Genomic DNA, 12,707 nt, shown 5'->3' on the forward strand with positions numbered 1-12,707 from the left:
CCCAAACTCAATTTTATGAACTCAACTCATGACAGCTGCACAGCCAACATAAATGTTTATTCTCTCAAGAGGCATAGCTGCAGGTTCATCTACATCACAACGTACCTGCTGTGGTTGTTACATATACTTCAACTCAGGAATTACAGACAGCCTGTAGAGGATATTTACAAGGATAACCTCTCAGAAAATTAATGCAAAGAGGACTTCTAATATTGCATCTACTAACATCATGTCAATGCAATATCCCATAGCTATACTGACTGATACCTCTATTAAGACTGAAGGAGGTAATGTTTTTATTTAGATCTTGTAACGTTACTAACTAGGTATATTCCTCTGAGTTTTCAACAAATGTATTAGTTCTTGAAAACTATAAATTAAAATGAATTATTCAATAATGACTCTTACATGCTTGTTTCAAATTTTCTGCTTGAAATAGATTTTGCAATCATGTCCTCAGATTTAGAACACTGAGCAACGTTGACAGGATGTTCAAGTTGTTAGGATTTAGTAAAGTGGTAAACCAGAAGGAGCTAAAACCGTACAAGTATGTTAGGCTCAATTTGTGTGAAGGTTATGACTCAGAATGTCACAATAGTTTTAAATTTTTTAAACTTGTAAAAATTTCTGAGTGGTTGAAAAGAATCAAATGTAATCTCTGAAAGTCTCACTCAATAAGCAATGAAAGAGACTATCCACCATAAAATATTGTTCAGAAGAAACCAATAACAATGGGCTGCTTCTGGCTAGGGAAACTGATGGATAGGCAGAAGAGGGAAAGCATGATTTTAGATGGGACCCCCAAAAGGGCCCTGCAACTGTGGTGAGTCACCCAACCTCTCAAGCAGGGGGACTGTTGGACCCCAGAGGACAGGAGCCAACCAATATATGTTCTGCAAAAAGATGGGTCTCTAAAGATGGAAACGCTCCCATGCTTTCAAGGGAAACCATATGGTTAAACAAGAAGTTCCCACATGGCCCCAAAAGTAACCCCTGGGAGGCCTTAACTGACATTGGCAAAGATACACAGACAGACTGATATAGATGGATAGCTTTTTTTTTTTTTTTGGTTTTTCTCCGGTACCGGGAACCGAACTCACGACCTTGCGCTTGCCAGGCAGGTGCTTTGCCGCTGAGCTAAATCCCCAGCCCTAGATGGATAGCTTTTGATAGGTCTTATTTTGATGTGGTCTTAAACACCTAGCAAAAAAATATAAAGCTCCAATGGAATAATTAATGAAAATATAAAAACAGAAATCTCAGTTAAATATAAAAAGGGCTCCACCGGGGATTTAGCTCAGTGGCACAGTGCCTGCCTGGCAAGCAGGAGGTCCTGAGTTCAATTCCTGGAGAAAAAAAAGGCTTCAAACATTGCACCAGCCTCTACTAGTAATATAGATAGTATAATTGGGGCTGATAGACCACTCCCCTCCACTCTACTGAAAGGGGACAATGCTCTAGGGCCAACCTCCTGACCTCTGTCTTAAGGCCTACTACCCAGAGGCAGAGATAAGAAAAATACCCTTGGGCACCGCCTTATAAAATTCCCAAGTTCTACTTTTTTTTTTGTACTGGGAATCGAACTCAGGACCTTGCGCTTGCCAGGCAGATGCTTACGCCACTGAGCTATATCCCCTGCCCCAAAAATTCCCAAGTTCCAAACCAGGACACATGGGTTCCAGATTTTTTGGCATGACTTACTGTAACCTTTTCACTTGGAGCTCATTAAATGTTTGTGTATATGGACTGCATCTCATACATCCAGTTAGAGTGAATTATGAGAAAGGACATGTACAATAAATAAAGCTGACATAACTCAGCACCTTATCACTCATGTTGTCAATTATGCTCCGGAAGATCCAATGGGAGACACCCTAGACCCAGTGCAATATTTTAAATTCATAAACTCAATCCACTCAATGTTCATGCCATTTTCCTTTCTGCCGGCACAAGCCCACTCACCTTGAGTGTACCACTGCCTAATTAAACTTCATTAAACTTTGCTGCTTTTTCCTCTCCATTGTGTGTCATGTCCAAATCTTTCTTAATCACACACAAGAACCCAGAAACCCATCCCAGACCCCATTACTAGCAGTCTCCAGCTGTACCTATAACATCTTAACCAACCTCCATAAAAGGCTGTGATTCTGAGTCCTGCTAGCTCTTCCAAAAGCTCTTCCTCAGCCTCCCTCAGTACTTTGTAGTGTCATTATGTTATTTCAACCTCAGGTAAAGATTTGACCTCTTGTATAGGTCTGCCTATATGATAAAAATGCTGAAATATATATGCTACCTACCAAGCATTGTTACTTCTGTAACAAAGTCAATTAACTTTCTGATATTTACTCCACAAGTTCATATTTATGTTCAGATTATCTGATTTTTCAAAAGTCTTCAGGTCTACCAAACAGAGGCAAGATCCCAGGTTGTAAACGCTGTAGTAAGAATTTTAATGCCCCAATAGTCATATAGAAAATGTTTACTTATTGCATTCCTTGGCCACTCCTATAATTAAAATAGGAGGAAAGTGAATTTCTTATTGACAAAACAAGGAGGACCCTATATATTCTTAAATTCCAAATGTTGTACTTGGGGAAACACCTCAAAAGAAACAGAGGTTAATACTAAATATAAAAACTGTATGCTAATAAAAAATTTTTAAATTAAAGAACAGCTTATGCCAAATGCTTCCTAATTTTGTCTGAAAGACAGAATCAATATAGTCAGAATGGCTACATTTCCAAAACTGACATATAGATTTAATGCAGTCGCAATCCAAATACCTCCAGGATTCCTCACAGATCTAGAGAAAACAATACAAAAATTTATATGGTACCCAAAGGGACCCATAATAGCAAAAGCAATTCTGGGTAATAATAGTAAAGCAAGAGGCATCACAATCCCAGATTTGAAGTTATATTACAAAGCTGCAGTGATAAAAACAGCACCATACTGGCATAAAAAAAGACATGTGGATCAATGGAACCTAATAGAAGAAGCAGAGATAATCCCAGGCACATACAGCTACTTGATCTTTGCCTAATGGGTCAAAAACACACTGGAGGGCAGTTGGTCTCTTTAATAAACAGTGCTGGGAAAACTGGATAGCCCCATGCATCTCACCATGTACTAAACTAAAATCAAAATGGATCAAAGATCTAAATGTTAAAAAAGAAATACTTAATTTTCTGGAAGATAAAATAGGTACAGCTCCTGAGGGCACAGGCTGAAGGAAGGATCCTCTGAAGAAAACCCCAGTGGCACAAGAAATAACACCAAGAATCTACAAATGGGATCTCACATTAAAAGCTCCTACACAGTAAAGGAAACAAGCAACAGAGTGAAAACCTACAGAGTGGGAAAATTTTTGCCATTTATACCTCAGATACAGGAATAAAGAACCCCAAAGAATTAACCCCCCCCCAAATAAAAGACCCAATCAAACAAATGAACAACCAAAATGATTAGGCACTTCTCAGAAGAAGTGAGGCAGGAGATCAGGGCATTGCAAACTGGATGGGCAAGTGGGCATACCCTGTCAATCATGGAGTTCCAGAACACAGGTGCAGAACAGTTCTCAAAGCCCTGCACCTGGGACCAATCAGAAAATACTACCTTCAGTTCTTCTGAGAACTCAAGCAGATTTTTGATAGGATGGCATGGATCTGAGGTCAGTCTAAGAAGTGGAGGATACAAAGCACAACTGCCATTAAGCTCTTAGCCACTGGGGTCTGCTCTCACCCTGTCTGCTCCCACTACTTGTTTTCCTACTTTTAATTGGCCTGCACTCACTCTGAAAAGCATGCTTCCTTTCCTGCCTTTAATAAGTGTAAAATCTCGCTACCTTTTGTCATGTCTTGACCTATTCTTTCTTCATGACAGAAAACCTAGAAAACATGTCTAGGAGTCCCCAGAACTTCAAAACCCAGTTACAGAAGTACAGATGGCCAATTAATACATGAAAAATGTTCAACATCACTGGCCATTAGAGAAATACAAATTCAAATATTACTGAGATTCCATCTTACTGTACAAAGAATGGCCACCATCAAGAAATCAAATAATAACAAATGCTGGTGTGGCTGCGAGAGAAAAAGGATTATTAGTGGGAATGTAAACTAATACAACCACGATAGAAATAAGCATGGAAATTCCTCAAAAAACTAAAAATAGAACTTCCATTTGACTTAGCTACTTCCCTTCTAGGTATTTTCCTGAAATGACAAGCAGAAACATGGAAACAACTCTCTGGATTTGCAGGCAGATTTTTTTATTTTAAACAAAAGAAAAACAATAAAAACAATGGTATAAAATTTCAAAACAAGATTGTAGGAGAGTAACAATAGTTAGTACATTGTGTATTTTTCCTAAAAATGACTTGTTTATCCTTCTTTATGCCAGAGTAGTACTCCATACCATATTTTCTTTATTCATTCATCTGTTGATAGGCATATAAGCTGTTTCCAAAATTTATTTAGCTATTATGAATTGTGCTGCTATAAACATGGGTATGTACACATCACTGTGGCATGATGTTTTTAACTCTTTTGGGAAGATACCTAGAAGGGTAATATCTGGGTCAAATGGTATTTCTATTTTTAATTATTTGAGGAATCTCTATACTGATTTCTACAGTGGTTGTACCAGTTCGCATTCCCACCAATAATGGAAAAGATCTCCACCACCACCACAGTCTCGCTAGCATTTATTAATAGTTGATATCTTTTTTTTTTTTTTTTGGTTTTTCTCCGGTACCGGGAACCGAACTCACGACCTTGCGCTTGCCAGGCAGGCGCTTTGCCGCTGAGCTAAATCCCCAGCCCAATAGTTGATATCTTGATAGCCATTCTTTCCGGAGTGATGGAATCTCAGTATTGTTTTAATTTGCATTTCTTAAATGGCCAGCAATGTTGAACATTTTTTCATGTATTTACTGACCATTTGTACTTCTTCATCTGACAAGTATCCATTTGCTTCAGATGCCCATTTTTGGATTGAGTCTTTAAATATAGGATCTAATGTTTTTTGAGTTCTTTATATATTCTAGATATTAGTCCTCTGTCTGAGGAGTAACTGGCAAAAATTTTTTCCCATTCTGCAGGTTGTCTCTTCAGTCTGTTGGTGATTTCCTTTTCTGTGCAGAAGCTTTTCAGTTTAATGTGACCCATCTGTTGATTCTTGGTATTATTTCTTGTGCAACCAGGGTTCTGTTCAGAAAGTCTGCCTACATCTATGTCCTTAAGTGCTTTACTTACTTTTGTCTTCCAGCAGATTGAGTGCTTCTGTTCTAATGTTTAGCTCTTTGCTCCACTTCTATTTTAGTTTAGTGCATAGTGAGAGATACAGGTCTAGATTCAATCTTTGGCATACAGATAACCAATTTTCCCAGCACCATTTGTTAAAAAGACTATATTTCCTCTAGCTAAAGGATTTGGCCCCTTTGTCAAAGGTAACATAACTGAGTATGCCTGGAAATGTTTTTCCATCTTCTACTCTGCTCCACTGATCTACAAGTCTGGTTTTTTTGCCAATACCATGCTGTTTTTATCATTGTAACTTTGTAGTATAGCAGAAGTCCAGCATTATGGTGCCCCTTGTTTTGCCGCTGTTGCCCGCAATTGCTTTTGCTATTCTGGATCTCTTCTGGCTCCAGATAAATCTTAGGATTGTTTTATCTAGATCAGTATTTCATTTTGCTTGTAGCAACTCCGAATGGCTAGGGTATCAGTTTTGGAAGTATGGCCATTTTGACTATATTGATTCTGCCTATCCAGGAGCAGAGGATATCTATTTTCTGATATCCTCTTTGACCTCCTTTCAGATCCTTCCTGGGTCTTGGGATCCACCTCCCTCCTTCTTTTCTTCCCTCATCTTTCCCCTTCTTTTCTTTTTCTTCCCCAGTGTCTGGATTCCAAATCTTAGAGAAGCTGTGTAGTTGTTGCTCACCACTCTGCAAAAAGTTCCTTCCCCAGAAGTCGCCCAAAATTGTACTTTTGAAACTTCAACTTCTGGACACAATCAGAATTATCCAAGTTTCTCTACATCTATACTCCTTAGATGTGTTTATGCTTTTCTTTCCAGGTCCATCACATCCAAAATCCATTAAAGCTTAATTAATAAGGTAAGGGTCAGAAAATTGACCTTAAAATACAGAATCAGCTTCAAGGGCTTTAGGAACACTTGCGGGGAAAACTGTTATCCATCTTTTTTTAAAAAATGGACTAGGCCCATGCCTTTCTCTTGTAAAATGAGCCATCCTTTTCCATGTAAAATGAGTCATTATCTTTCTACCTGTGGGTAGCCATCAATTTTATCCTATAAACCAAGCCCGGACTTTCTACAAGCTCACAAATTCCAAAGATTTCCATCACCAAAAACACAGAAACAATCCCAGCAGTGTGAGGGGCAGGCTCTGTCATCCTCCCGTTCTTAATAGGGACAGCGGGTCCCCAGAGCCTCCTAGTCCCTCCTGAGAACAGAATGGTTTCAAAATACTTCTGCCCGAAGCCTCCCCCAGCCCTATCAGAGGCAGGCATGCACTTGCTTGTTCTCTTGGAGCAAGCCACGCCACAAGCTCTGAAGTGTGAAGGTCAAATTCTGGGGGAAAGTTCCCCAAAAGACTTTTAATTCTGCTGCTCCTGCTGGGCCTTACCAGGCCCCTTGCCTATAGTCACCCAAGATCTAGCTTAAACACTAGTGTCCTGTGTCCAGCGCCCAGTCACACCGCTGTCCGCCCCGCGATGGCAACGCCTGCAGCAGACTCTCCCTGGTGGTTCTTGCTCTCCTCCCGCCTCCAGCACCCTCTGCACATGACATTTTCAAGTTGACTGTCGTGTATTTATCTTCATTAGATGGTGAGCTCCTTGAGGGCCAGAAGCTACTCATTTCTGCATCCCCAGGGCCGAGCTCAGCTCCTGGCATTAAGTGGACACCCAGCTAACACTCGCTGAGAGATTTAGGTTGGTAAATGCCGGGGCAGGTACTCTGAACATCCCTCCCTCATGGTGGCAGGCAGTGAGAACAGCTTGGGGTATGAGCAGGACCAGAGGCCATGGAAGGCCCTGCTTTGTCCTGTCCGTAACCACACCAAGAACTGGCTGCATTAGGCCATAAAGGACTGCTTGCATTAGACCCTTTCTTCCTTCTATGATCCACCCAAGGTAGCACTGTTTTTTTTTTTGTTTTTTTGTTTTTTGTTTTTTGTACCGGGAATTAAACTCAGGACCTTGCGCTTGCCAGACAAGTGCTTATGCCACTGAGCTATCTCCCCAGCCCTGGTAGCATTGTTTTGACTCCTATTTTACAGATTACTTTTTTGAGGACACAGAGCAGGCAAGAAGCAAGACCCAGAATATCATGATCTGACCAATTCGAGTACTTTAAGCACTATGCTGCTTCCTTTCTACTGTGAGGCGTGGAAGCAGAGAGGAGGCGGCAGCAGTGGAGAGTGGTGTGGAATTGGAAAGGAAGAGGTAGACGCAGAATCAGTTACAAAGGGAGGCTTCCTAGGGCAAGGAGACAAGGGGGCAAAGCCAATCTGAAAGGTAAACAATGAAACGTCTTGATATCTACAACCTGCTTTCAAATGGTGCAGCAAAACAGAAACTCCCACACACACACAGAGTCATCCCTTGGTCACTGTGGGTGACTGAGTCTAGAGCACCCCTAGGGGATCAAAACCCTCAAAATCCCTTGTATAAAATGATGTACCATTTGCATATAAACTACGCACATCTTCCTATATGCTTCACATCATCTCTACATTATTAGTAAAACCCAATACAAGGCAAATGTTATGTAAACCACTTCCATACTGTACTGTATATACATAAACCACTTCTATACTGTACTGTATATACATTTTTATATATATAAAAATGACAAGAAAAGTCTGTCCATTTCAGACACAATTTTTTGACTATTTTCAATCTGCAATTGGTCAAACTGATGCAGGACCCTGAGTACAGAGAGGGCTGAGTCGGGCAGGGGAAGGGATCTTTTCTTCAAGTTTTCTGAATGTTTTAAAGTTTGACTAAAATATTGAAGAGAAAAAAAAGACGAATCTGATACTCAGGCCTAGCTAACGTCTGGAGAAGAAACTTGGATGAGGGAGAATAAAACCTTAAACACCAAGCAAAAATGAATTTTGGGGGTGGGGGGGGTTTCCAGTACAGGGAATCGAACTCACAACCTTGCGCTTGCCAGGCAATATTTTATAATACCTTTATAAAATCCCCAGCCCACAAAAATGAATTTCAAGGAGGTGAATCCCACCTATTGTAAAATGTCTTTTAAAGTGTATTAACAGAGCCAGGAGTCCGCTGTTTATTATCAACATAATTGCAACGCTATTACAATGAAATACACCACAAGATTTTAATTTATTAATTTTCACTTACTAATGATCATCTTAAAGTGTGGAATCTGTGATGTATATGAAACCTTTTGCTAACAAATGAAAGAAAATGTGGATGGACACAGTGTGACTAGCGGTACAGTTTCCAAAAAAAATTAAAACTCTAACATTTGCTAAAGCTACTAAAAAACTTTTTAACTTTTTAGATAAGCATGTATTTTTCTACAGTTTTGTCCATGAAGTAATGTAAGTTCCTACGCAAATGCATCTCTTATCAAATGCAATATCTGGTTATTTTACTACACTTTCCCTTTGAATTTCATTTATGTTTTATGGAAATTATATACAATAAAAGTTATTATAGACTTTCTTCTTTCCCAGAGAATTTGTACTAGGCAATTCTATTTAAGATAAAGCTAAGTATGGACAAAAATATTCTCCAAACAGTAAACTAAAATTTAAAAAAACAGCACAGAAGTCTGAAAAAGAAGACTTGGTTTCAGTAACACATTTCATTAACACTTGCAGATCTAGAGAAAGCTACTGTATATTAAAATACAATTTTGACAGTGAAAAAGAAAACACCATTATGGACTCACAAAAAAGAAGACTCCCTAATTTTTAAAAGGTCATGCTGCTGTTCAGTGGTGTCTTTCACTCAGACCCAAGGCTTAGAGCAATGTTTGGGAGGGAGAAAGCAAGAGCCCTGGAGCCTTCTACTACCTAAGCCTGGGATGGTCAGGAGGGCCAAATCCTGGGGAAGAGAGGAGACCATGGTATAAGCATTCAAGAACATTTATTACAGATCCAGAACAAGGTTCACATACAGGTCACAAGAAGCAATTGAAGGCAATATATGGATTAAAGATTTTTGAAGCCAAAAAAATTTCAAATTTAAAAATTTAAGACTTAAAAAAAAAATAACATTCAAACCAGGCGTGGTGGTGACACCTGTAATCCCAGCACTCAGGAGGCTGAGGCAAGAGGATTGTTACAAGTGAGCTCAAGGCCAGCCTGAACTCCATAGTGAGACCCTGTCTCAAAATGACAAAAAAAAAAAAAAAAAAAGAAAATGACATTGCAAGAGCTTTTAAGGCAATAAGAGGTTTTTAAAACTCATTTAATTCATGTGGCCAATATCACTCACTAAAACACATTCTCACTTATGTTAATTTTTCAAATCTTCTGTGAATGACAGTATAATATCTTTACAAAATGAAGTTTTAATGGTTTTAAATTTTTAAAAATCATGGAATACCCAGACTTCTGGAGAATTTAGTGGGTTTTAAATGTATGCACTTTAATATGAAAAAGTAGAAGTAAACATACATACAGATATTTGCAGGAATTATAACAAAAGCTTAATTTCTTAAATAAAGCATTAATTTAAATTGGCAAACCAAGCCAATGCCATTGTGCATATAACATGTCCCTGTCTACAACCATACCATCCTACACCCGATCGCACCTAACATGTTCCCAAAGAGAAAAGAGTAAGTAAAAAAACAACTAGACCTTCTAGAACTGAAAGAAACACATTTACAATAACAATGCCTACTATACCATATATACACATATATAACAGTCTATATATTATATATGTCTATAATGTATTACATATAAGATATATATTATGTTTTTATATATACATGTATATTATATATATGAATAAGAATAAAACAGTTATGCTGGCCAAGGAGCAATATAATAGGTATTCTTCAATACTCTTGATGGTAGAAGCTATTGAAAATAAATGTGACTGGATTGGGGATGTAGCTCAGTGGTAGAAACCTTGCCTAGCATGTGCAAGGCCTCAGGTTCAATCCAGCACCACAAAAATAAAAGAAATATAATCCTGTTTATAAAGAGTCCAAAAATTTTCCCAGTTTTCAAACTAGTATTTCTCCCGGGAATTTATTCTAAGGAAGTAAATCTCAAAGTACAGACCATGGACAGTTGAAAGCCCCCAAGATTCTCAGAGGATCTCTGAGCCCAAAATTCTTTTCACCGGAACACTAAAACACGACCTGCCTTTTCACACACGTTCTCCCACGGGGATGCAGTGGGTTCCCTGGAGCTATCTGATGTGAGGTCACCCCAGTGCTGGTAGTCAAGAGAACATGTGCTTGAAGGATTGTGGAATTTGAAAATGATCTGGCAACTTATTTTCATATTACCATCAGTCAGACCATAATAAGCAACCTATAATTCAGAAAGATTTGAATAAATCCATTTTCTCTCTCAAATACTGAGTGTCATTACCACTGAAATCTGGCAGAACCTCCCAATGTGAAAGCAGAGCGAGGGGGAAAAAAGCTACATTAGGAAATGTAACACAGATTAGCAAGAGACAGGTTATTCCATCTCAGTGCCTTAGCCCAGGGCGAGGGCACCAGCCAGGTACAAGCAGAAGCAGCAAGCAAACAAAGGCACAATGCACTACCAATGCCCGCTGCTGTCACACAGGGACTTGGGACACTTTAAGAAGCAACAGATCCCCAGGTCCCATCTTCTCGAAATTTAGATTTCATTGGTCTAGGGAGGGTGCAGGCATGGAAATTGTTTAAAAAGAAAAGAAAAAAGTTCTCCAGCAAATTCTAACTTGGAACCAGTTTCAAGAACTACAGCTATAAATGATGAAAAATTCCAAACAGTTCTTGCCTTTTTTATAATACATTTTGATACAATACACACCACAGCCCTACATTTTATCCTTTCCATTCATAAAATTTGTGGTGTTGCTTTTCATTTGCGAACTTAAAAGAGGAAGAAGACAGTACGTTTTCCAGTATGTAAGGCGTGTAAGTACTCAGTGGATATTAACCTGGAAACCTCCAATCAGCAAGACAGAACTGAAGTAAGGTGTTTGTGACCCAGAAAGCTCTGTAGAAAGGCATTCGGCAGAGCTGGTTTAAGCCAGGAATAGATCAGAATTTCAATCCAGACCACTCGGCCACAAGAATGGCCTTTGGAAGGCCTGTCTTACATTTACTGGCTTGGGCTAGACAGCTCAAAATACTGAGGTCAGTGAGATCAACCAGGGGCAAGACTGCAGGAACTCAGCGGCCAGCACTCTGACTAGACTTCTTTCTGTTTTTTCCTTGGTGTCAGACCTCTGCCCAGTGCCCTAACCTCTCACAGCAGCCTGGGAATGATGCATGTGTGGAATTTGGACCCATGGGAGCAAGGAAGTCCCATGACTACCGAGAGGGCTTTCTGCACATAAAGAGCTTAACAGTATTCACAGTGCACAACAAGAGTTCCTTCTGCAAGTCTCAAGTTCTTAAAGTTTGCCAACTAGGACTGCCTTTGCCCGGGGGACCCATTGAACCTCAAAGTGTGTTCTTCCACATGAAGACTGAAAACAAACAGAGCAAAGCTGGGCCTCTGAAGTACAGCACATGACACCCTCCTCAGTAAGGCTGAGCGCTTCCTAAGCCTGTCCAGGGGCCCAGCAAAGAGGAGAAGGAGGAGAACGAGGAGGGACCCACAACTCTACAATCTCTGAGGAAGGAGCCCTGCCCCTTCCCCTGGGACAAGGCTGCCTCCAGTGCTATCATTTGGTTAACGGCCCCAATCCTTCAGAGACGTTGAGAAATAGCCTTGCTCGCCATACAAGAATCCAGAACCAGCTCGCTCTCTTTCTCTCTCTTTCTATATTTCTCTTTCTCTTACCCTCTCTCTTTCTGGATGAAAAAGACTCTGGGTGGGAATCACTTCCCGTGAGGTTCCCCATGACCTTTATCACACTATCTTTCTCAAAGTCTTTTTCACTTTGCCTCCTCTTAGCTTTATCTTATACTTGTGTCTATGATTCTGTTTTCATTGGGTCACAAACGACGGACAGGCAGGCAGGGTGGTTCTGAACGGCCGTGAGGTGGGAGCCAAGTACGTTTGCTCTTTTGACAGAGAGTCTTAGGAGTGAGCTGAGCAGCTATCAAAAGGGCATGCTGCCCAGGAGGTAAACTGAGGGAATGAGGGTGCGGTGAAAGTACAGGGGACAAGCTGGGAGAGGTGTTAACAGCACAAGGCAAACAGCCAAAGAGGCATCTCAGCACTTCTGTTAGCACAACTCCTACCAGACTGGGGTAGTCACAGCACACTCCGGAAACAAACACCCAAGGGAGCCTCAGCTCACAGGAATGACTGTTGGTCACAGTGCCCTGCCAACAGGCCTACTGGGCAGCATCTGGGCATTCCTGGCACCTGCCAGCTAAGCCTTGATCTGTTCAGACCCCCTCATCATCCTGAGGGACCAGTGAGCTCGCAGCTTGGGCAGGAATGCAAGTTATCAATAATGTAACAGAATTCCCATAAGCACTGAGGACTTTCTTTAGTCCAAGAACTGCAG

The 12,707-nt window shown here is 40.3% G+C and overlaps 1 protein-coding gene across 4 annotated transcripts in view; it reads right to left on the reverse strand.

Moving 5' to 3' along the window:
* Rapgef4 (Rap guanine nucleotide exchange factor (GEF) 4) overlaps window positions 1–12,707 on the reverse strand; it is a 281,014-nt gene that overhangs the window by 200,799 nt on the left and 67,508 nt on the right. The window lies entirely within an intron of this gene.

This window comes from Chinchilla lanigera, unplaced genomic scaffold (genome assembly GCF_000276665.1).
Source record: "Chinchilla lanigera isolate Chin_1 unplaced genomic scaffold, ChiLan1.0 scaffold00048, whole genome shotgun sequence".
Lineage (NCBI taxonomy): Eukaryota > Metazoa > Chordata > Mammalia > Rodentia > Chinchillidae > Chinchilla > Chinchilla lanigera.